The 25,087-nt window shown below is 38.9% G+C and overlaps 1 protein-coding gene across 9 annotated transcripts in view; it reads left to right on the top strand.

Annotated features, from left to right (window-relative positions):
* Nucleotides 1-25,087, top strand: part of GEMIN6 (gem nuclear organelle associated protein 6) — a 40,126-nt gene that overhangs the window by 5,499 nt on the left and 9,540 nt on the right. For 5 of the 9 annotated variants that reach the window (XR_006343587.1, XR_006343588.1, XR_006343590.1 and 2 more), the window contains exon 3: nucleotides 11,862-14,035. The exons of 3 other annotated variants lie outside the window; for them this stretch is intronic. The gene's annotated coding sequence lies outside the window, so the exon portion shown is untranslated. Of the gene's footprint in view, nucleotides 1-1,113; nucleotides 1,164-11,861; nucleotides 14,036-25,087 lie in introns of all 9 variants that reach the window. One more of the 9 variants, XR_006343589.1, reaches the window with a different exon arrangement.

Below are 25,087 nucleotides of genomic sequence, written 5' to 3'. Positions count from 1 at the left end.
GAGTGAGGTCTACTCTCTAGTTTCAGTGTGCAGTCTTCTCATTACAACAGCTTCTCTGTTCGACTTCAGTTTTTTTGTCATTAGTGGTTGGGGCATACACTTGGATTACTGTGATATTGATGGTTTGCCTTGGAAAAAGACAGAATGATCTCTGTTTAGGTACTGCATTTCAGACTCTTGTTGACTACAAGGGCTACTCCATTTCTTCTAAGGGATTCTTGCTCAAAGTAATAGATACAATGGTCATCTGTATTAAATTCTCCATTCCCATCCATTTTAGTTCACCGATTCCTAAGATGTCAATGTTTCACTCTTACCATCTCCTGCTTGACCATGTCTAATATATCTTAATTCATAGACCTAATGTTCCAGGTTCCTGTGCAGTGTTGTTCTTGACAGCATTGTGCTTTACTTTCATTACCAGCCACATCCACAACTGAGCATCGTATCCACTTTAGCCCAGTTGCTTCATCCTTTCTGAAGCTATTAATAATTGCCCTCTGCTCTTCCCTAGTAGCATATGGGACACCTTCCAATCAGGGGGCTCATCTTTTGGTGTCATATCTTTCTGCCTCATCATACTGTTCATGAGGTTTTAGTGGCAAGAATACTGGAGTGGTTTGCCATTCCCTCCTCCAGTGGACCACATTTTATCAGAACTCTCTACTATGATGTGTCTGTCTTGGGTGGCCCTATATGGCATAGCTCATAACTTCATTGAGTTATGCCATCCAGTTTGCCACAACAAGGCTGTGATCCATGAAGGGGTGATTAAATGTTATGGCACATAAATTGGTTACATATATTATGACCATTAAGAATCACATGGTAGAATTCTTCAATGTCAGAAAAATGTTAATGGTATGTAATTAAGTAAAAAAAGCAGATTTGAAAATGATATGCATGCACAGAATAATTCTGGTTTTGTAAAAATAAACTATATTAATAAAGTAATTTAAGATTTCTTGTTTTATTTTTCTGTATTTTACACTTTCCTATACTTTTTCTTTTTAAATTGAGAGGCTTAGAGACAAAGGAGTTCCAAGTTTGAACTGAGAATCACTGTTTAGTAGTTGTGTTAATTGGAACATGTGGCTCTACTTGTCATTCTAGGTTCGAGATTTTGCAAAAGAAAACATGGGTTTTAATGATGCTGTCTGTGGGTGAGTGGTATCATGAAATGTGTTTCTGTGGTTTTGGTTATTTAAAAAATTTTTTCTGTTATGACCTGAATTGCTTCTAGTAAAAAATGGAATGTAATCTAAATATAAATAAATATAAATATTTTAAGTGGAAGTCATAATGGAGGAATTAAACAGGATAGTTAATCTAGGGAGAATCTTGTGTTAGTATGTAACCTCCCACACTGTTAACTGTGGTTGCCTCTGGGAAGTGAAATTTGGTTGAAGATAGAAAAGGGCCTTCATCATTTAACTGTACAGTGAGGTCTTCTGTATTGTTTGCAGGTTTTGTGTTTTTGTAAATAAATATAGTACTTTTGTAATAATGCTTCAACATTATCACGTGGCCTTCTCCCACAATCCCTACACAATTTACTCAACTTTATCTTCCTTCATAGCTCTTCTAACCTCTAACCTCTTCATTTACTCTGTGTGAGTTTATCACAGTGTGAGATCCACAAGGGCAGCGACTTTGTTTTACTCTCTGATGCATTCCTATTGTCTGGCATTGTGCCTGGCTTGTACAGCACTACATTCTCAATATTTGTAGAATTAATTCTACTAAGAAACTATTTCACATGGTTGTTGCTCAATTAATATTTACAAAGCATTTCCCTTGTGGCTCAGCTGGTAAGGAATCCTCCTGCAATGTGGGAGACCTGGGTTTGATCCCTGGGTTGGGAAGATCCCCTGGAGAAGGGAAAGGCTTACCCATTCCAGTATTCTGTCCTTGAGAATTCCATGGACTGTATATCCCATGGGGTCACAACGAGTTGGACACAACTGAGAGACTTTCACATTGCTTTATCACATTGCATAGATAGATATTTAGGTTCCAAATCTGAACCTCTGATTCTCTCAGTCCATAGAGATTTCTTTTGTGCCACACTGCCTTCCTAGAAGTAACTTGTTTTGGCTTTTTCTCAACTCTTTGAGAGTTGTAGTGAAACATTTATTTTACATTATAAAAATCTGCCTGTGGAACCTGCAGATTACTACCATTTTCCTGTGGGGCACTGTTGGTATTTAAAGCAACCACAACAATAGAAACTCTACTATATTCTAGAATGGTTCTTTTTTTAAAATCATTTTTAAACTGAAGTGTAGTTGGTATACAATATTATATAGGGAAAAGGTGTACAATGTAGTGATTCACAGTTTTTAAAGTTAAGCTTCATTTATAATTATTGTAAAACTGTATTGTATATTTCCCATGTTGTACAGTACATCCTTGTAGTTTATTTTTTACCTTATAGTTTATACCTCTTGATCGCCTACTCCTATAAAGCCCCCCTGCCTTTTCCCCCCTCACTGGTAACCACTAGTTTGTTCTCAGTATCTATGAATCTGCTTCTTGTTTGTTATTTTCACTAGTTTGTTGTATTTTTTAGATTCCACATATAAGTGATAGCTTACAGTATTTGTCTTGCCATGTCTGACATGTCACTTAACATTATGCCCTCCAAGTCCATCCATGTTGCTGCAGATGCAAAATTTCATTCTTTTTTATGGCTAGTAGTATTCCAATGTTTATAAATATGTGTATATATATATGCATGCATGCTCAGTTGCTCATTTGTGCCCAACTTTTTGTGACCCCATGGAGTGTAGCCCACCAGGTTTCTCTGTCCATGGAATTTTCCAGGCAAGAATACTGAAGTGGATTGCCATTTCCTACTGCAAGGGATCTTTCCTACCCAGGGATCAAACCCAGGTCTTCCACATTGCAGGCATATTCTTTACCATCTGAGCCATCAAGGAAGCCTATATATACATACATATATATCATATCTTCTTTATCCATTCATCTATTGATGGACACTTACGTTGCTTCTATATCTTAGCAATTGTAAATAATGCTGCTTTGAAAATTGGGATGCATGTATCTTTTTGAATTAGTACTTTTGGTTTTTTCTAGTGTATACCCAGGAGTGAAATTGCTGGATCATATGGTAGTTCTATTTTTAGTTTTTTTGGGAAAACTCCAGGCTGTTTTCCATAGTGGCTGCACTAATTTACATTTCCACCAGGGTTCCCGTTTCTTTTTTTTCTTAATATATATGTTTTATTGAATATACTTACAATGTTACAGGTGCACAGCAGGGTGGTTTGGTTGTACATATACACATATTATTTTTCAAATTATTTTCCATTATAGGTTATTACAAGATATTGACTATAGTTTCCTGTGCTATACACTATAAACTTTTGTTGCTTGTTGCATATCTATTTTTTTAATTAGAATTTATCATTCTATTCATACTAAGTCAAACAAGTGGATCAATATGTCATAAATTTTTTAGGCAAAAATTCATAAGTTTTCTAAAATATATGTATTATACATATTATTTATATATATATGTATACAAATATTTTTCTACTATGCTTGAGAAAGAACATCAAAGAAAAAAAGAGATGGAGAAACTGGAAAACTTAAACTAAATGAAATGGGAGCACTGAATATGAAATAAAAAAAGTGAAGCTAGATAAAAGTAAAATATCATCATATAGTCCAGTTGTTTTTAAACATGGCTGCTCATTAGAAATATATCTGGAGCTTTGGAGGAAAAAAAAAGCAATATATGGGCATTTGTATTTTTCAAAAAATTCAAAGATAATTCTGATATGCATCTGGATTTTAAACAATGATTACAGGTTTTTCTATTAAATGGTAGCTTTGGTGATATAGAATGATGTTTACCAGCTTTCACAATCCAAAAGGATGATTATAATTGCAAGCCATAATGGGGGCATGATTAACCTAACAATATAAAGTAACTATATACAGTTTGGGGGGGGGCGGTCAAGCAGAGTGATGTAGTAAGTGGAAGTGCATACATGCACATGTTTTCATTACCCAGCCAGTCTATGTCTTTTGGTTGGTGCATTTAATCCATTTACATTTAAGATAATTATTGATATGTATGATCCTATTACTATTTTAATTGGGTTTATTTTATGTAAGTCTTTTTCTTCTCTTGTGCTTCCTGTTTTCGCTTTTGTCGTAAAGCTGGTTGGATAGTGCTGAATTCTCTTAATTTTTGCTTGTCTGGAAAGCTTTTGATTGCTCCATCAAATCTGAATGGAGAATAGCCAGACAAAAAGCATAGAGCCAGACTCTACACAGCCAACTCTTGCTGGGTAGAGTATTCTTGGTTGTAGTTTCTTCCCTTTCATCACTTTAAATATATTGTACCATTCCCTTCTGGTTTGTAGAGTTTGTTGAGAAATCAGCTGATAACTTGATGGGAGTTCCCTTGTATGTTATTTGTTGTTTTTCCCTTGTTGCTTTTAATATTTTATATTTATCTTTAATTTTTGTCAGTGTGATTATTATGTGTTTCAGTGTGTTCCTCCTTGGATTTATCCTACCTGGGACTGTCTGTGCTTCTTGGACTTAGTTGACTATTTCCTTTGCCATGTGAGGGAAGTTTTCAGCTAGTATCTCTTCAGATATTTTCTCAGGTCCTTTCTCACTCTCTTCTTCCTTTGGGACTCCTATAATGCGAATGTTGGTGTGTTTAATGTTGTCCCAGAAGTCTCTTAGGCTGTCTTCATTTTTTTTGTTGTTCTTTTTCCTATGTTCTGTTCTGTGGCAGTGATTTCCACCATTCTTTTCTCCAGGTCATTTATCCATTCTTCTGACTCAGTTATTATGCTATTGATTCCTCCTAGTGTAGTATTCATCTCTGTTTATTTAGTCTTTAGTTCTTCTAGGTCTTTTATAAGCATTTCTTGCATCTTCTCCGTTGTTTCCCCAAGATCCTGGATCATCTTCACTATCATTATTCTGAATTCTTTTTCTGGAGGGTTGCCTATCTCCACTTCATTTAGTTGTTTTTCTGGGGTTTTGTCTTGTCCCTTCACGTGGGGCATAACTTTCTGCTTTTTCATCTCGATTATCTCCCTGTAACCTGGTTTGGCATTGTAAGCTGCTTTGGCATTGTGGTTCTTCTTGCTTTTTCTGTCTGCCCTCTTATGGAGGAGGCTAAGAGACTTGAGTAAGCTTCCTGATGGTAGGGACTGATGGCAAAACTGGGTATTGCTGTGGTGGGCAGGGCCTTGCTCAGTTCAGTTCAGTCGCTCAGTCGTGTCCGACTCTTTGTGACCCCATGAACCACAGCACGCCAGGCTGCCTGTCCATCACCAACTCCCAGAGTCCACCCAAACCCATGTCCATTGAGTTGGTGATGCCATCCAACCATCTCATCCTCTGTCGTTCCCTTCTCCTCCTGCCCTCAATCTTTCCCAGCATCAGGGTCTTTTCAAGTGAGTCAGCTCTTCACATCACGGAGCCAAAGTATTGGAGTTTCAGCTTCAACATCAGTCCTTCCAATGAACACCCAGGACTGATCTCCTTTAGGATGGACTGGTTGGCTCTCCTTGCAGTCCAAGGGACTCTCAAGAGTCTTCTCCAACACCACAGTTCAAAAGCATCAATTCTTTGGTGCTCAGCTTTCTTTATAGTCCAATTCTCACATCCATACATGGAAAAACAATAGCCTTGACTAGACGGACCTTTGTTGGCAAAGTAATGTCTCTGCTTTTTAATATGCTATCTAGGTTGGTCATAACTTTCTTTCCAAGGTGTAAGCATCTTTTAATTTCATGGGTGCAATCACCATCTGCAGTGATTTTGGAATCCAGAAAAATAAAGTCAGTCACTGTTTCCACTGTTTCCCCATCTATTTGCCAGGAAGTGATGGGACCGGATGCCATGGTCTTAGTTATCTGAATGTTGAGCTTTAAGCCAACTTTTCACTCTCCTCTTTCACTTTCAAGAGGCTTTTTAGTTCCTCTTCACTTTCTGCCATAAGGGTGGTGTCATCTGCACATCTGAGGTTATTGCTATTTCTCCCGGCAATCTTGATTTCAGCTTGTGCTTCCTCCAGCCCAACGTTTCTCATGATGTACTCTGCATATAAGTTAAGTAAGCAGGGTGACCATATACAGCCTTGACGTACTCCTTTTCCTACTTGGAACCAGTCTGTTGTTCCATGTCCAGTTCTAACTGTTGCTTCCTGACCTGCATACAGATTTCTCAAGAGGCAGGTCAGGTGGTCTGGTATTCCCATTTCTTTCAGAATTTTCCAGTTTATTGTGAGCCACACAGTGAAAGACTTTGGCATAGTCAATAAAGCAGAAATAGATGTTTTTCTGGAACTCTCTTGCTTTTTCGATGATCCAGTGGATTTTGGCAGTTTGATCTCTGGTTCCTCTGCCTTTTCTAAAACCAGCTTGAACATAGCTTTAATCCAATTATCTGCTGATGGGTTAGGTTGCACTCCCTCCCTGTTAGTTGTTTGGCCTGCGGCTACCTAACCCTGGGGTCTAGGAGCTCTAGGGTTAGTGGCCACCTCCAAGAGGGCTTACGCTAAGGGTGACCTTCCTAGACTGCTGCTACCAGTGCCCCCGTCCCTGTGATGAGCCCCTGCCTATTCATGCCTCCGCAGGAGACCCTCCAACACTATCAGGTAGTTTTGATTCAGTCTCCTATAAGGTCACTGCTCCTTTCCTCTGGGTCTTGATGTGGGCAAGATTTTGTTTGTGGCTTCCAAGGCTGGAGTCTCTGTTTCCCCCAGTGCTATGGAAGTCCTATAATCAAATCCTGTTGGCCTTCAAGGTCAGATTCCTTGGGAATTCCCAGTCCCATTTTTGGATCCCTCAGCTGGGAAGCCTGACATGGGGTTCAGAACCTTCACAACAGTGGGAGAATTTCTTTGGTACTATTTTTCTCCAGTTTGTGGGTCACTCACCTGGTGGGTCTGAAATTTGATTTTATGGTGAATGTGTCCCTCCTATCATCTCACTGAGGCTTCTTCTTTGTCTTTGGACATGGGGTATCTTTTTTTGGTGGGTTCCAGCACCCTCCTGTCAATGGTTGTTCAAGAGCTAGTTGCGATTTTGGTGCTCTTGCAAGAGAAGATGAGTGCATGTCCTACTCCACCAACTTGAACAGGGTTCCCTTTTCTTTACATCCTCGCCAGCATTTCTCATTTATGTACTTTTTGATGATAGCCATTCTGACAAATCAAATGTGGTTTTTATTTGCATTTCCCTGATGGCTAATGATGTTGAGCATCTTTTCATGTGTGTATGTTGGCCATCTGCATTTCCTCTCTGGAAAATTGTCTATTCATATCTTCTGTCCATTTTAAAAATTAGGTTGTTTGAGTTTGTTTTTTTTTTGATGTTGAGTTGTATGAACTCTTATATGTGTGGGATATTAACCCCTTATCAGTCATGTCACTTGTAAATATTTTCTGCCATTCAGTAAGCTGCCTTTTAGTATTGTCAGTGATTTCCTATGCTGTGCAAAAGCTTTTACATTTAATTAGGTTCCATTTGTTTCTTTTTGCTTTTATTTCCTTTGCTCTTGGAGATAGCTCCAAAAAAATACTGCTACAATTTATGTCAAAGAGTGTTCTGCCTATGTTTTCTTCTAGGAGTTTTATGGTATCTGGTCTTATTTAGGTATTTAGGTCTTTAATCCATTTTCAGTTTATTTTTGTATATGATATAAGAATATTCTAATTTCATTCTTTTACATGTGGCTGTCCAGTTTTTCCAGCACCACTTATTGAAGAGACTGCCTTTTCTCCTTTGTATATTCTTCCTCCTTTGTCATAGATTAATTGACAGTAAGTGCATAGGTTTATTTCTGTGTTCTCTATTCTATTCTCCATTGATCTATGTATCTGTTTTTGAGACAGTGCCATACTGTTTTCTTTTTAAATTTTATTATTTGTTTATTTATTTATTTTTGGCTGTGCTCATTGCTGCACATGGACTTCCTCTAGTTGTGGCGAGCAGGGGCTGCTCTTTAGTTTGTGGTGCATGGGCTTTTCATTGCAGTGGGTTCTCTTGTTGCAGAGTGTGGGCTCTAGAGTGTGGGCTTGGAAGTTGTGGTGCATGGGCTTAGTTGTCCCACAGCAGGTGGAGTCTTCCTGGACCAGGGATCAAATGCATGTCCCCTGCATTGGCAGGCAGATTCCTAACCACTGGACCACAAGGGAGGTACAGTACCATACTGTTTTGATGACTGTATCTTTGTAGTATGGTCTGAACTCGGGGGTGTGATTCTTCCAGCTTTGTTCTTCTTAAGATTGTTTTGGCTATTTGGGATCTTTTGTGTCTCCATTCAGATTTTAAAATTATTTGTTCTAAAAAATTTTTTTGTTCTATTTCTGTGAAAAATGCCATAAGTATTTTGATAGGGATAGTACTTGAATCTATAGATTTCCTTGGGTAATGTGGTCATTTTAGCAGTATTAATTCTTCCAATCTAAGAACACAGTATATCTTTCCATCAGTTTGTGTTGTCTTTCCTCAGAGTCTTACAGTTTTCTGAGTATAGAGATACAAATATACCCTTCTTAGGTAGATTTATTCCTAGGTATTTTATTCTTTTTAATACAGTGGTAAATGGGAATGTTTTTTAAATTTCTCTTTCTGATAGTTCATTGTTACCATTTAGAAATGCAGCAGATTTCTGTATATTAATTTTGTATCCTTCAGCTTTACTGAATTCATTGATGATCTTTGGTAATTTTCTGGTGGCATCTTTAAGATTTTCTATGTCTAGTATTATGTCATCTGCAGACAGTGACAGTTTTACTGCTTCCTTTCCAATTTGAATTCCTTTTATTTCTTTTTCTTCTCTGATTGCCATGGCTAGGATTTCCAAAACTATGTTGAATAAAAGTAGTGAGACTGGGCATCCTTATCTTGTTCCTGATCTTAGAGTAAATGCTTTCAGCTTTTCACCATGGAGTATGATGTTAGCTGTAGATTTGTCATAATGGCCTTTATATGTTTATGCTATTGCCAGGTATCTAGTATTGGATTTGTTTCTCTGGAGAACTAATATAGTGTATTACACCATAAACAATTTTCCAAGTCATTAAATATTCTATAATCTTATAGTATTTGCATAGATTTCAATTGTATGGGTATCCTCTGTTGTAAGAAATTTAGATTATTTTCATTTTCATATTACAAATAATGCTGAAGTGTATACAACTTGTGTAGATACACATCCCTGACTATTTCTTTAGAATAATTCCACAAATGAAATTAGAGTCGAGTATTAAAAAATATAAAAGTTTTAAAGCATGTTGCCAAATAACTCTCCAAAAGGGTTATAGCCATTTATACACCTCCCTAATTAACCTACAAGGGTATTTGATTCTCTACTTTCATTAATATTGGATGTTATATTTTTAACTTGCCAAATTTGGTTTTTTTATGGATTTTTTTTCATTTGTATTTTGTTGATTTAAAGTGAAATTGAACATTATGCTCACTGGCAATTTGTTTCTGTCCTTTGCTAATTTTTCTGTTGGAGTGTTTCTTCTATCTAATTGATTCATGGAAATTCTTGCTATATTAAGAACTTCAGTTATTTGTATTCACTGAAATTTTTCAGACTGTTATAGATTTTTTTTCAGAACCATACATTTTTAATTGATATATTCTTGACATAAAACATTGTGTAAGTTTATGGTTTACAACAAGTTGATCTGATGTATTTACATATTGTAGTATGATTACCACTGTAGAGTTAGCTAACATGTCTATCATGTTACATAATTATCATTTCTATTTTGTGATGAGAACAATTAAGATCTAGTCTCTCAGACACTTAGAAGTTTATAATACAATATTGTTGACTATAATCACTATGCTGTGCACTAGATTTCCAAGATTTATTTATCTACTAGTTACAAGTTTATACTCAGACATTTCTCCAGTTTCCCTATCTCCCAGCCCCTGATAACCACCATTCTACTCTCTGTTGCTGCAAGTTTAGCTTTTTCTTTTTATAAAAAAGTTTCTAATGAAGTATATACAGTGTTGTGCTAATTTCTGTTATGTACCAAAGGAATTCAGTCCATAGGGTCACACAGAGTCGGACGCAAATGAAGCAATTTAGCATGCATGCACACAGCATATGTGTGTGTGTGTGTGTGTGTGTGTTTATATATATTTATGTATATATGGCTTGTAGCCCATCAGTCTCCTCTGTCCATGGGATTCTCTAGGCAAGAATACTGGAGTGGGTTGCTGTGCTCTCCTCCAGGGGGTCTTCCCAACCCAGGGATTGAACCCAAGTCTCTTATGTCTCCTACACTGGCAGGTAGGTTCTTTACCACTAGCGCCACTTGGGAAGCCTATACATGTGTATGTGTATATATATATATATATATACATACATACATATATATACATATTTATATTAGTTTTTATTTTTTTTCCCACTATGGTTTATCTCAGGATATTGATTATAGTTCCCTGTGCTATACAGTAGGACTTGTTTCTCCATCCTATGTGTAATAGTTTGCTTCTGCAAACCCCAGACTCCCAGTCCATTCCCCCCCACTTCCCATCTTCTCCTTGGCAACCACAGTCTCTTCGCTATGTCTGTGAAGACTTTTACAGTTTTAACAGCAATTGATTATTTCATTCTGAATTTATCTTAGTAGATGTAAATCAAAAACTGTCATAGTCATATGATACTCATTTAGTTTAATGAGTAAGAGGCAGGCACTGTACTCTGTGATGAAGACAGACATGAAAGATGTGCTCAGAGCCGAGCCTTTTAGACAAATGTGTAATTAACTTAGCTTTCCAATGAATAGTGATAATAGTTGCTAATACTGAAGCATAACTAAACCTTAACGTTTAAAAACAAACAATTTAAGTAGAATAGCATCTTTGAGGCTGTCATCTCCCTTTATTTATTTTTTTAATATTTAACATATTTTCCCTCTGTTTTCTCTTCCCACTATATAAAAATCTGTATCCCTTCTGCTTTTCTTTTTCTTTTCCTTTGATTATTCTCTGTTTCATTTTCCCCTCCTGTCATTTAACATATAAAAATACAAAATTAAAGTACATTTTAATCTATGTTTATAATTGTTGTAAAACATTGTGAAAATTACTATTGAAGCATTTTGCTTGCAGTTTCTTTTTTTTTGGCAGTTTCTATTTTTAAGAATAGATTAATTGGACCTATTGTATTATTATGAATATATTAAGTAGCTAGTTGTTTGGAATTGGTTTTCCATTGTGCTCACATCCACCCAACCTTCCTACCAAGATATTATAGTAATGTTTTGATAAAAACTGTTGCATTTGAGCTTTTTTCTTAATTGCAACAATGCAAGGAAATCTTTCTAATTTACACAGCACTTTCCGTTCCAAAGTCTTGTATAACTAACCATAATATTTTATCAAGACGTAGTTTTCTGTGAAAATATATGCAAGTACAGCAGTGGTACTAAGAATAACAGGTGTTGGATTTTTAGTTCTCATAATCTGTATTCTTTGGTGTGGACAATTTACCCTTTCCTCTAGTCTTAACTCGAAACATATGTAAATACATTTCTCTTTCCAGCCAGATTCTTGCCCCCAAGGTCTTCCTACAGAGAATTCATTATCTGTGTTCAGCGGTCATTGTACATTTCTATAACACAAATACACAAAAGAATGATCTTATGAAAATGATAGATTGGAGGGATGGTTCACAAAGGACCTCTTTGGTTTACAAAGGATTTGCTTCACAGTTTTCTAAAAGAGCATGTTTTCTTTAGTATGTTCCAAATGATTTTAACTTTTCAGAAATTCATCTTCTAGGTAAATAAAATTATCTTTTTTTCTCCCCTTTGTCTGACATAGATGAGAATATCTTGATACTGAACCTCACAGCTCTAAGTCTGCCTCCATTATAACAGCAAGATTTCAGGCCGTGGAAGAAGTGACCCCAGTTAGGAGATCAGGAGCTACCCTCACTAAGGCCACATCTCTCTACTTCAGACACTTCACATCTCTAAAGTAGGGAAACAAATATGTCGCTTACTCTGAATAAAAGAGACGATATGGAGCATGAGTTTACATCATTTAGTAAGGGAGAAGATAAGGAGGACAAGTTTGAAGATGCCTATGAAATTATCCCTGCAGCAGCAACAATGGATCTAGTATCTTCCTTGGAAGAATGCACAACGGGATTGTATTTATTTCTAAATAACAGATTCTCTGATGCCATACATCTCCTTTATCCATGGTCAAAAAACAGCATATACCATGCTCTAATCTATAGCATCCTTATGGTTGTCAAGGCCTTCTTAACTTTTGATCCACAGGATATAGAGATTGGGATGACTGCCACAAAGGATGCTTTGAGAGTCTGTAACAATTTCCGAAGAAAATCTAGGGTGTTAAGTTTTTCTCGTCTAGTTAGCAAGCAGGGAATAAAGGCTATTAAAGAAGAGGAATTGCATGCAGAAGTCTGCTACGCTGAATGTTTGATGTTGAAATCCACTGTAACATTTATACAGGATGACAGTATGTTTAGTTTTCTTAAAAGTGGGATCAACATTGGGTTAAGTTACCAAATATACAAAGACTGTCAACAAGTATTAACACAGATACCTGATTACCAAAGCAAAACCTACAGACACCTGGTTGGAGGCATAAAATTTGGACTTGGAGTACTCAACTTGTTATTAGCACTTGTGCCACCAAGGACACTTAAAATCCTCAATGTTGTTGGATATTCTGGTGATAGAGAGGTAGGCTTGACTTTGCTTCATGAGAGTGCATCTGAATCCCATATAAATAATATCTTTAGTGTTTTGGTTCTACTGTTTAATTACAATTATCTCTCCATAGCTTTTGGTGTTGAGAAGAACCATAGTTCTGCTGTGGAGAATCTCTTCCTAATCTACCTTCAGAAATTTCCAAACTGTGTCATACTTAAATTTTTCCATGCACGTTTTAGTATGCTGAAAGGATATTTTAAACATGCCCAGTTAACATTAGAGGAGTGCATTTTAATTCAGAACGAATGGAAGCAGGTTCAACACCTCTGTTACTGGGAACTCATGTGGTGCCACATTTTTCTGCTGGAATGGAAGCAGGCTTACCACTATGCCCATGTGCTGTTTCAAAACAGCAGGTGGTCCAAATCAATATATTCTTTCGCTAAAGCTTCCCTACTGGCTGTGCTTCCTCCTGATTTTGCGAAATCAGTAAGTGAGGACATGAGCTCCCTCTTCCTAAGCGTGGATAGCCTGAGAATCAGAATTTTGGGAACTTCTGTGCCGATAGAAAAATTTGTTGCTGAGAAGGGTCAGCGCTATGCGACAACTGCAGGCTGGTTTACAGCACAGCCCATTCTGGAATTCATGTATGCCTGGAGTGGCTTCCGAGTCGTAAGCCAAAAACTAGAGCTTATTTCAACCTGGCTGTCAATCATTGACAAAGGGGAAGAACTTTTACAAGAAACTCCAAACAAAGAGTATGTCATAGATGACATAAGTTTATTAAATTTACTGAAAGGTCTGTGTCTGAAATACTTAGGAAAATATTCAATGGCTGAGTACTACTTTAGTCATGTCATTCAAATGGAGAAATTGTTAAAATATGACCACTATTTGGTGCCATATTCTTACTATGAACTGGGAATTCTGTACTATCTAAAAGGAGATTATGCCAGTGCAACAAAAACCCTAGAAAACATAAAAAATTACAAAGACTATTCCATGGAAGCCAGATTACAGTTTAGGGCTCACATAGCCCTTGAACAAATAGCTAAAGAAAAAGTGATTTAAACACAAGTGTGGTTCTGTTTTTTTCATGAGTGAAGTGTCTACTATCATCTTGATAATTAACAGGTAGAAAAATAATTTCTTTATGGAAGAAATCCAAGAAGAGGCAACTGCTAAGAGTCTGACTAGTAACAAGGAAGAAAGGAATTGGCCATTACTTTTTCCTCTTCCCTCCACCATACCTATAAAATGGAATGTTTTAGACTGGCAAATGGAGTGATGCATATTCTTGAAAAAGAGAAGGTAAATGATGTACATTTTATTTTTATTTTTTTATTTATTTTTTTAAATTTTAATTGGAGGCTAATTACTTTACCATATTGTAGTGGTTTTTGCCATACATTGACATGAATCAGCCATGGGTGTACATGTGTCTCCCATCCTGAACCCCCCTCCCACCTCCTTCCCCATCCCATCCCTCAGGGTCATCTCAGTGCACCAGCCCTGAGTGTCCTGTCTCATGCATTGAACCTGGACTGGCGATCTGTTTCACATATGGTAATACACATGTTTCAATGCTATTCTCTCAAATCATCCCACCCTCACCTTCTCCCACAGAGTCCAAAAGTCTGTTCTTTACATCTGTGTCTCTTTTGCTGTCTCGCATATAGGGTCATCATTACCATCCTTCTAATTCCATATATATGCATTAATATACTGTATTGGTGTTTTTCTTTCTTACTTACTTCACTCTGTATAATAGGCTTCAGTTTCATCCACCTCATTAGAACTGATCCAAATGTGATCTTTTTAATAGCCGAGTAATATTCCATTGTGTATATGTACCACAGCTTTCTTATCCATTTGTTTACCAAAGGACATCTAGGTTGCTTTCATGGTCTAGCTATTGTAAACAGTGCTGTGATGTACATTGGGGTACATGTGTCTCTTTCAATTCTGGTTTCCTCTCTGTGTATGCCCAGCGGTGGGATTGCTGAGTCACATGGCAGTTCTATTTCCAGTTTTTTAAGGAATCTCCACACTGTTCTCCATAGTGGCTGTATTAGTTTGCATTCCCGCTGACAGTGTAAGAGGATCCCCTTTTCTCCACACCCTCTCCAGCATTTATTGTTTGTAGACTTTTTGATAGCAGCCATTCTGACCGGCATGAGATGTTACCTCATTGTGGTTTTGATTTGCATTTCTCTGATAATGAGTGGTGTTGAGCATCTTTTCATGTGTTTGTTAGCCATCTGTATGTCTTCTTTGGAGAAATGTCTGTTTAGTCCTTTGGCCCATTTTTTGATTGGGCTGTTTATTTTTCTGGAATTGGCTGCAGGAGGTGCTTGTATATTTTTGAGATTAATTCTTTGTCAGTTGCTTTGTTTGCTATTATTTTCTCCCATTGTGCAGGCTGTCTTTTCACCTTGCTTATAGTTTCCTTCGTTGTGCAAAAGCTTTTAAGTTTAATTAGCTCCCATTTGTTTATTTTTGCTTTTATTTCTGTTACTCGGGGAATCCTGCTATGATTTATGTCAGAAAGTGTTTTGCTGATGTTTTCCTCTAGGAGTTTTAGAGTTTCTGGTCTTACATTTAGATCTTTAATCCATTTTGAGTTTATTTTTGTGTATGGTGTTAGAAAGTGTTCTAGTTTCATTCTTTTACAAGTGGTTGACCAGTTTTCCCAGCACCGCTTATTAAAGAGATTGTCTTTTCTCCATTGTATATTCTTGCCTCCTTTGTAAAGATAAGGTGTCCATAGGTGCGTGGATTTATCTCTGGGCCTTCTATTTCGTTCCATTGATCTATGTTTCTGTCTTTGTGCCAGTACCATACTGTCTTGATGACTTTGCTTTGTAGCACAGCCTGAAGTCAGGCAGGTTGATTCCTCCAGTTCCATTCTTCTTTCTCAAGATTTCTTTGGCTATTCGAGGTTTTTGGTAATTCCATACAAATTGTGCACTTATTTGTTCTAATTCTCTGAAAAATACTGTTGGTAGCTTGATAGGGATTGCATTGAATCTAGAGATTGCTTTGGGTAGTATACTCATTTTCACTATATTGATTCTTCCAATCCATGAACATGGTATATTTCTCGATCTATTTGTGTCATCTTTGATTTCTTTCATCAGTGTTTTATAGTTTTCTATATATAGGTCTTTTGTTTCTTTAGTAGATTCATTCCTAAGTATTTTATTCTTTTCGTTGCAATGGTGAATGGAATTGCTTCCTTAATTTCTCTTTCTGTTTTCTCATTGTTACTGTATAGGAATGCAAGGGATTTCTTTGTATTAATTTTATATCCTGCAACTTTACTGTATTCATTGATTAGCTCTAGTAATTTTCTGGTGGAGTCTTTAGGGTTTTCTATGTAGAGGATCATGTCATCTGCAAACAGTGAGAGTTTTACTTCTTTTTTTCCAATCTGGATTCCTTTTATTTATTTTTCTGCTCTGATTGCTGTGGCCAAAACTTCCAAAACTATGTTGAATAGCACTGGTGAGAGAGGGCACCCTTGTCTTGTTCCTGACTTTAGGGGAAATGCTTTCAATTTTTCACCATTGAGGATAATGTTTGCTGTGGATTTATCATATATGGCTTTTATTATGTTGAGGTATGTTCCTTCTATGCCTGCTTTCTGGAGGGTTTTTTTATCATAAATGGATGTTGAATTTTGTCAAAGGCTTTCTCTGCACCTATTGAGATAATCATGTGGTTTTTATCTTTTAATTTGTAAATGTGGTGTATCACATTGATTGATTTGCGAATATTGAAGAATCCTTGCATCCCTGGGATAAAGCCCACTTCTTCATGATGTGTGATGTTTTTAACATGTTGTTGGCTTCTGTTTGCTAGAATTTTGTTGAGGATTTTTGCATCTATGTTCATCAGTGATATTGGCCTGTAGTTTTCATTTTTTGTGGCATCTTTGTCTGGTTTTGGTATTAGGGTGATGGTGGCCTCATAGAATGAGTTTGGAAATTTACGTTCCTCTGCAATTTTCTGGAAGAGTTTGAGTAGGATAGGTGTTAGCTCTTCTGAAATTTTTGGTAGAATTCAGCTGTGAAGCCATCTGGTCCTGGGCTTTTGTTTGTTGGAAGATTTCTGATTACTGTTTTGATTTCCGTGCTTGTGATGTGTCTGTTAAGATTTTCTGTTTCTTCCTGGTCTAGTTCTGGAAAGTTATACTTTTCTAAGAATTTGTCCATTTCTTCCAAGTTGTCTGTTTTATTGGCATATAGTTGCTGATAGTAGTCTCTTATGATCCTTTGTATTTCTGTATTGTCTGTTGTGATTTCTCCGTTTTCATTCTTAATTTTGTTGATTTGATTCTTCTCCTTTGTTTCTTGATGAGTCTGGCTAATGGTTTTTCTGTTTTATTTATCTTCTCAAAGAGCCAGCTTTTAGCTTTGTTGATTTTTGCTATGGTCTCTTTTGTTTCTTTTGCTTTTATTTCTGCCCTAACTTTTGTGATTTCTTTCCTTCTACTAACCCTGGGGTTCTTCATTTCTTCCTTTTCTAGTTGCTTTAGGTGTAGAGTTAGGTTATTTATTTGATTTCTCTCCCGTTTCTTGAGGTAGGCTTATATTGCTATGAACCTTCCCCTTAGCACTGCTTTTACTGAATCCCATAGGTTTTGGGTTGTTGTGTTTTCACTTTCATTCATTTCTATGCATATTTTGATTTCTTCTGTGATTTGTTGGTTATTCAGAAGCGTGTTGTTTAGCCTCCATATGTTTGTATTTTTAATAGTTTTTTTCCTGTAGTTGACATCTAATCTTACTGCATTGTGATCAGAAAAGATGCTTGAGAGGATTTCAATTCTTTTGAGTTTACTAAGGCTAGATTTATGGCCCAGGATGTGATCTATCCTGGAGAACCTTCTGTGTGCACTTGAGAAAAAGGTGAAATTCGTTGTTTTAGGGTGAAATGTCATATAGATATCAGTTAGGTCTAACCCGTCCATTGTATCATTTAAAGTTTGTGTTTCCTTGCTAATTTTCTGTTTAGTTGATCTGTCTATAGATGTGAGTGGGATATTAAAGTCTTCCACTATTATTGTGTTACTGTTAATTTCCCCTTTCATATTTGTTAGCATTTGCCTTACATATTGTGGTGCTCCTATGTTGGGTGCATATATATTTATAATTATTATATCTTCTTCTTCGATGGATCCTTTGATCATTATGTAGCGTCCTTCTTTGTCTCTTTTCATGGCCTTTATTTCAAAGTTTTATTTTGTCTGATATGAGTATTGCTACACCTGCTTTCTTTTGGTCTCCATTTGCATGAAATATCTTTATCCAGCCCTTCACTTTCAGTCTTTATGTGTCCCTAGGTTTGAGGTGGGTCTCTTGTAGGCAGCATATATAGGGGTCTTGTTTTTGTATCCATTCAGTCAGTCTTTGTCTTTTGGTTGGGGCATTCAATCCATTTACATTTAAGGTAGTTATTGATAAGTATGGTCCCATTGCTATTTGCTTTGTTGTTTTGGGTTCACGTTCATACGACCTTTCTGTGTTTCCTGTCTAGAAAAGATCCTTTACCATTTGTTGGAGAGCTGGTTTGGTGGTGCTGAATTCTCTGAGCTTTTGCTTGTCGGTAAAGCTTTTGAATTCTCCTTCATATTTGAATGAGATCCTTGCTCGGTACAGTAATCTGGGTTGTAGGTTTTTCTCTTTCATCACTTTAAGTGTGTCTTGCCATTCCCTTCTGGCTTGAAGAGTTACTGTTGAAAGATAAGCTGTTATCCTTGTGGGTTATCTATTGTTTTTCCCTTGCTGCTTTTAATATTTGTTCTTTGTGTTTGATCTTTGTTAATTTGATTAATATGTGTCTTGGGTGTTTTGCCTTGGGTTTATCCTGTTTGGGACTCTCTGGGTTTCTTGGACTTGGATGATTATTTCCTTCCCCATTTTAGGGAAGTTTTCAACTATTATCTCCTCAAGTATTTTCTCACGACCGTTCTTTTTGTCTTCTTCTTCTGGGATTCCTATGATTTGAATGTTGGGGCATTTACCATTGTCCCAGAGGTCTCTGAGGTTGTCCTCATTTTTTAAAATTCTTTTTTCTTTTTTCCTCTCTGCTTCATTTATTTCCACCATTCTATCTTCCACCTCACTTATCCTATCTTCTGCCTCAGTTATTGTACTGTTGGTTCCCTCCAGAGTGCTTTCTCAGTTATTGGATTATTCATTATTGATTGACTCTTTTTTATTTCTTCTAGGTCTTTGTTAAACTTTTCTTGCATTTTCTCAATCCTTGTCTCCAGACTATTTATCTGTAATTCCATTTTGTTTTTAAATTTTTGGATCATTTTTACTATCATTACTCTGAATTCTTTGTCAGGTAGACTCCCTATCTCCTCCTCTTTTGTTTGGTTTGGTGAGCTTTTATCATGTTCCTTTACCTGCTGAATATTTCTCTGCCTTTTCATCTTGTTTAGGTTACTGTGTTTGGGGTAGCCTTTCTGTATGCTGGAAGTTTGTGGTTCCTCTTTATTGTGGAGGTTCCTCCTTGTGGGTGGGGTTGGCTGAGTGGCTTGTCAAGGTTTCATGGCTAGGGAAGCTTGTGTCAGTGTTCTGGTGGGTGGGGCTGGATCTCTTCTCTCTGGAGTGCAATGAAGTGTCCAGTAGTGAGTTTTGAGGTGTCTGTGGGTTTGGCGTGACTTTTGGCCACCTGTATTTTTGTGCTCAGGGTTATGTTCCTGCTTTGTTGGAGAATTAGCTTGGTGTGTCTTGCTCTGAAACTTGTTGGCTCTTGGGTGGAGCTTGGTTTCAGTGTAGGTATGGAGGCTTTTGTTTGAGCTCTTGTCGATTGTTGGTCCCTGGAGTCAGGAGTTTTTTGGTGTGCTCAAGTTTTGGATTTAGGCCTCCTGCCTCTGGCTTTCAGTGTTATTCTTATAGTAGTCTCAAGACTTCTCCATCCATACAGCACCGATGATAAAACATCTAGGTTAATGGTGAAAAGATTCTCAGTGAGGGACTCCCAGAGAGGTTCACAGAGTTGCATGAAGAAGAGAAGAGGGAGGAGGGAGATAGAGGTGACCAAGAGGAGAAAAGGGGGAACCCAAAGGGGAGAGAGCAGTCTAGCCAGAATCAATTCCCTATATGCTCTCCATAGTCTGGAACACTCAAGAGGGGTTCATGGAGTTCATAGAGAAGAGAAGAGGGAGGAACGAGATAGAGGAGACCAGGAGGAAGGGAGGAAGAGTCAAAAGGAGAGGGACCAATCTAGCCAGAGATCAGTCCCCTGTTTTCTCCACAGCCCGCAACACCCAAAGAGATTCACAGAGTTAAGTAGAAAAGAGAAGGGGGAGGGAGGAGATAGAGGTGATCTGGGGGAAAAAAAGGAAAGTAAAAAGGGGAGAGAGCAATCAAGCCAGTAATCACACTCTTTAGTAAAAATGGGTACTGAAGATTTGATTCTTAAAGGTACAGAATTGATAACAAATACCAAAAAGCAAAGATTAAAAATCTAGAGTAGAGGTTAGAGTGTCAAAAATACATTATTAAAAAAACAAAAATAATCACAAAAGTTATGTAAAAAATATGAAATTTGCTTTAAAAATAGGGGTTTTTTTTTTCAAGGTAATAGTAGGTTTTAAAAATGAAAGTTAAAGGAGTAATAAAGAACTTAAAAAAATTAGAAAATTATAATAGTAAAATATATCTAGGAATTTCTCTGGTACTGTTGAGGGCAGTGTGTGGTCAGTTCAGTTTCATATAGTTCCTTGTTCCACCTTATACTTCTCAAGGTGTATAGGTCCCTTCCAATGTAGCCAGTGCTAATTACAGGGTTTTAATCTGTTGCACCCATCACTTTTAAAGCAGTTCCCTCATTTTTGTTTATTTTGGCCTCCTCTGTTTGCAAGTCTCTTCAGTGTCTAACTTCCGCCCTGACACAAGGAGGGAAGGTGGTCACTTATTTAGGCTCACTTGATCAGTTGTGCTGCGGGGAGGGAGGAACACTGCAAATGAACGTCACTGGGGTGTGTGGGGAGCGCTCGCAGTGCCTGGGCCACACTGGGTTTATCCCCGCTCACGGCATGTGTGCTTTCCTGGTCTACACTGCTCAGGCTCCAGGTTGCTCTGCAGGAACTGTCTAAAGCAGGTCCTGGGTTGTGTGCACTTCCCAGGTCTAGGCTGCTCAGGTTCAGGTTCTCGGGTATTCCACAAAGGCACAGACGGTTGGGCCTGGGTTTTGTGCCCTTCCCAGGTCCGAGCAGCTCCGGCACTCTCCCCAGGTGGGCGGTGCGTCTTATCACCTCCTGGTCCTGGCCGCTCTGTTTCCTGGGTGCGCAGCGGGAGCGCCGTCTCAGGTGTGCTGTGCGTCTCCTCTGGAGACCTGATCTCTGGCTGCGACCGTCCTGGTGGATGTCAACCGTCCAGGATCCCAGGAAGATTTGGTTAGCAACTGAGAGCCTGCTGGCAGTTTGGTAGGGGATTCCATCTCTGGGGCCCCTTGCCTTCTGGCTCTGACTGTGACCCGCCTGCCTCCCTGCCTCCGACGGGGGATGGGCCGGTCCGCTGTCAGCTAGCTCTCCTCTGGTATTCACTCAGTCCTTTGTTCTGTGAGTGGCCCGGCAGTGCCTTGATGCTACTGCTGCTGCTAAGTCACTTCAGTTGTGTCCGACTCTGTACAACCCCATAGAGGGCAGCCCACCAGGCTCCCCCGTCCCTGGGATTCTCCAGGCAAGAACACTGGAGTGGGTTGCCATTTCCTTTTCATGCATGAAAAGTGAAAAAGGGAAAGTGAAGTCGCTCAGTCGTGTCCAACTCTTCATGACCCCATGGATTGCAGCCTACCAGGCTCCTCCATCCATGGGATTTTCCAGGCAAGAGTACTGGAGCAGGGTGCCATTGCCTTCTCCACCGGCAGTGCCTTCAGTTCAGTTCAGTTCAGTTGCTCGGTCGTGTCCGACTCTTTGCGACCCCATGAATCACAGCACACCAGGCCTCCCTGTCCATCACCAACTCCAGGAGTTTACTCAAACTCATATCCATCGAGTCGGTGATGCCATCCAGCCATCTCATCCTCTGTCGTCCCCTTCTCCTCATGCCCCCAATCCCTCCCAGCATCAGGGTCTTTTGCAATGAGTCAACTCTTTGCATGAGGTGGCCAAAGTATTGGAGTTTCAGCTTCAACATCAGTCCTTCCAATGAACACCCAGGACTGATCTCCTTCAGGATGGACTGGTTGGATCTCCTTGCAGTCCAAGGGACTCTCAAGAGTCTTCTCCAACACCACGGTTCAAAAGCATCAATTTTCGGCGCTCAGCTTTCTTCACAGTCCAACTCTCACATCCATACATGACCACTGGAGAAACCATAGCCTTGACTAGATGGACCTTTGTTGGCAAAGTAATGTCTCTCCTTTTTAATATGCTATCTGCTGCTGCTAAGTCACTTCAGTCGTGTCCGACTCTGTGTGACCCCATATATGGCAGTCCGGCAGGCTCCCCCATCCGTGGGATTCTCCAGGCAAGAACACTGGAGTGGGTTGCCATGTCCTTCTCCAATGCATGAAAGTGAAAAATGAAAGTGAAGTCACTCAGTCATGTCTGACTCTTTGCGACCCCATGGACTGCAGCCTACCAGGCTCCTCCATCCATGGGAGTTTCCAGGGAACAGTACTGGAGTGGGTTGCCATTGCCTTCTCCATAATATGCTATCTAGGTTGGCCATAACTTTCCTTCCAAGGCGTAAGCGTCTTTTAATTTCATGGCTTCAATCACCATCTGCAATGATTTTGGAGCCCCACAAAATAAAATCTGACACTGTTTCCACTGTCCCCCCATCTATTTCCCATGAAGTGATGGGACCAGATGCCATGATCTTAGTTTTCTGAATGTTGAGCTTTAAGCCAACTTTTTCATTCTCCTCTTTCACTTTCATCAAGAGGCTTTTTAGTTCCTCTTCACTTTCTGCCATAAGGGTGGTGTCATCTGCATATCTGAGGTTATTGATATTTCTCCCGGCAATCTTGATTCCAGCTTGTGCTTCTTCCAGCCCAGCGTTTCTCATGATGTACTCTGCATATAAGTTAAATAAGCAGGGTGACAGTATACGCCTTGACGTACTCCTTTTCCTATTTGGAACCAGTCTGTTGTTCCATGTCCAGTTCTAACTGTTGCTTCCTGACCTGCATATAGGTTTCTCAAGAGGTGGGTCAGGTGGTCTGGTATTCCCATCTCTTTCAGAATTTTCCACAGTTTATTGTGATCCACACAGTGAAAGACTTTGGCATAGTCAATAAAGCAGAAATAGATGGTTTTCTGTAACTCTCTTGCTTTTTCAATGATCCAGTGGATTTTGGCAATTTGATCTCTGGTTCCTCTGCCTTTTCTAAAACCAGCTTGAACATCTGGAAGTTCACGGTTCACGTATTGCTGAAGCCTGGCTTGGAGAATTTTGAGCATTACTTTACTAGCGTGTGAGATGAGTGCAATTGTGCAGTAGTTTGAGCATTCTTTGGGATTGCCTTTCTTTGGAATTAGAATGAAAACTGACCTTTTCCAGTCCTGTGGTCACTGCTGAGTTTTCCAAATTTGCTGGCATATGAGTGCACAACTTTCACAGCATCATCTTTCAGGATTTGAAATAGCTCAACTGGAATTCCATCACCTCCACTAGCTTTGTTCGTAGTGATGCTTCCTAAGGCCCACTTGACTTCACATTCCAGGATGTCTGGCTCTAGGTGAGTGATCACGCCATCGTGATTATCTGGGTCATGAAGATCTTTTTTGTACAGTTCTTCTGTGTATTCTTGCCACCTCTTCTTAATATCTTCTGCTTCTGTTAGGTCCATACTATTTCTGTCCTTTATCAAACCCATCTTTGCATGAAATGTTCCCTTGGTATCTCTAATTTTCTTGAAGAGGTCTCTAGTCTTTCCCATTTTGTTGTTTTCCTCTATTTGTTTGCGTTGATCACTGAGGAAGGCTTTCTTATCTCTCCTTGCTATTCTTTGGAACTCTGCATTCAAGTGGGAATATTTTTCCTTTTCTCCTTTGCTTTTCACGTCTCTTCTTTTCACAGCTATTTGTAAGGCCTCCTCGGACAACCATTTTGCCTTTTTGCATTTCTTTTCCGTGGGGATGGTCTTGATCCCTGTCTCCTGTACAGTGTCACGAACCTCCATCCATAGTTCATCAGGCACTCTGTCTATCAGATCTAGTCCCTTAAGTCTATTTCTCATTTCCACTGTATAGTCATAAGGGATTTGATTTAGGTCATACCTGAATGGTCTAGTGGTTTTCCATACTTTCTTCAATTTAAGTCTGAATTTGGCAATAAGGAGTTCATGATCTGAGCCACAGTCAGCTCCTGGTCTTGTTTTTGCTGACTGTATAGAGCTTCTCCATCTTTGGCTGTAAAGAATATAATCAGTCTGATTTTGAATACCCAGTTGTGGATGTGACTGGTGATAGAAGCAAGGTCCGATGCTGTAAAGAGCAATACTGAGTAGGAACCTGGAATGTTAGGTCCATGAATCAAGGCAAATTGGAAGTGGTCAAACAGGAGATGGCAAGAGTGAATTTCGACATTCTAGGAATCAGCTAACTAAAATGGACTGGAATGGGTGAATTTAACTCAGATGACCATTATATCTACTACTGTGGGCAGGAATCCCTTAGAAGAAATGGAGTAGCCATCATGGTCAACAAGAGTCTGAAATGCAGTACTTGTATGCAATCTCAAAAATGACAGAATGATCTCTGTTCGTTTCCAAGGCAAACCATTCAGTATCATGGTAATCCAAGCCTATGCCCCAACCAGTAATGCTGAAGAAGCTGAAGTTGAATGGTTCTATGAAGACCTATAAGACCTTTTAGAACGAACACCCAAAAAAGACGTCCTTTTCATTATAGGGGACTGGAATGCAAAAGTAAGAAGTCAAAAAACACCTGGAGTAACAGGCAAATTTGGCCTTTGAGTACGGAATGAAGCAGGGCAAAGCCTAATAGAGTTTTTGCCAAGAGAACAGACTGGTCATAGCAAACAACTTCTTTCAACAACACAAGAGAAGGCAGTGCCTTAGGTTAGAGCTTTTTGCAGGAAAGTTCTCTCTCTGTCTTTCCTCTCTTTTCCGCCCTCTCTCTGGCTGTCCCACAGTTTGGGTTGCTGTCTCACGTTAGCTCCCTCAGACTGCCCTCAAGGCATTCAGGCCCGGTCCTAAGCAGTGCAGCCTGTGCCTCCCGGTTCAGCCCCAGCTTGCTGGTGGCGGGATGTGAGCGTCTGGGCTACTTCCCCCCTGGGAGTTCGAGATAGGCGCGTAATCTGTGGGTTTTATTTTATTTATTTTTTCCTATCAGTTATGTTGCCCTCTGAGATTCGAGAACTCCCCACAGAC

Source organism: Cervus elaphus, chromosome 11 (genome assembly GCF_910594005.1).
Source record: "Cervus elaphus chromosome 11, mCerEla1.1, whole genome shotgun sequence".
NCBI classification, from domain to species: Eukaryota; Metazoa; Chordata; class Mammalia; order Artiodactyla; family Cervidae; genus Cervus; species Cervus elaphus.
Note: the sequence above shows the minus strand (reverse complement) of the source record. Positions and strands in the feature narration are given on the sequence as shown.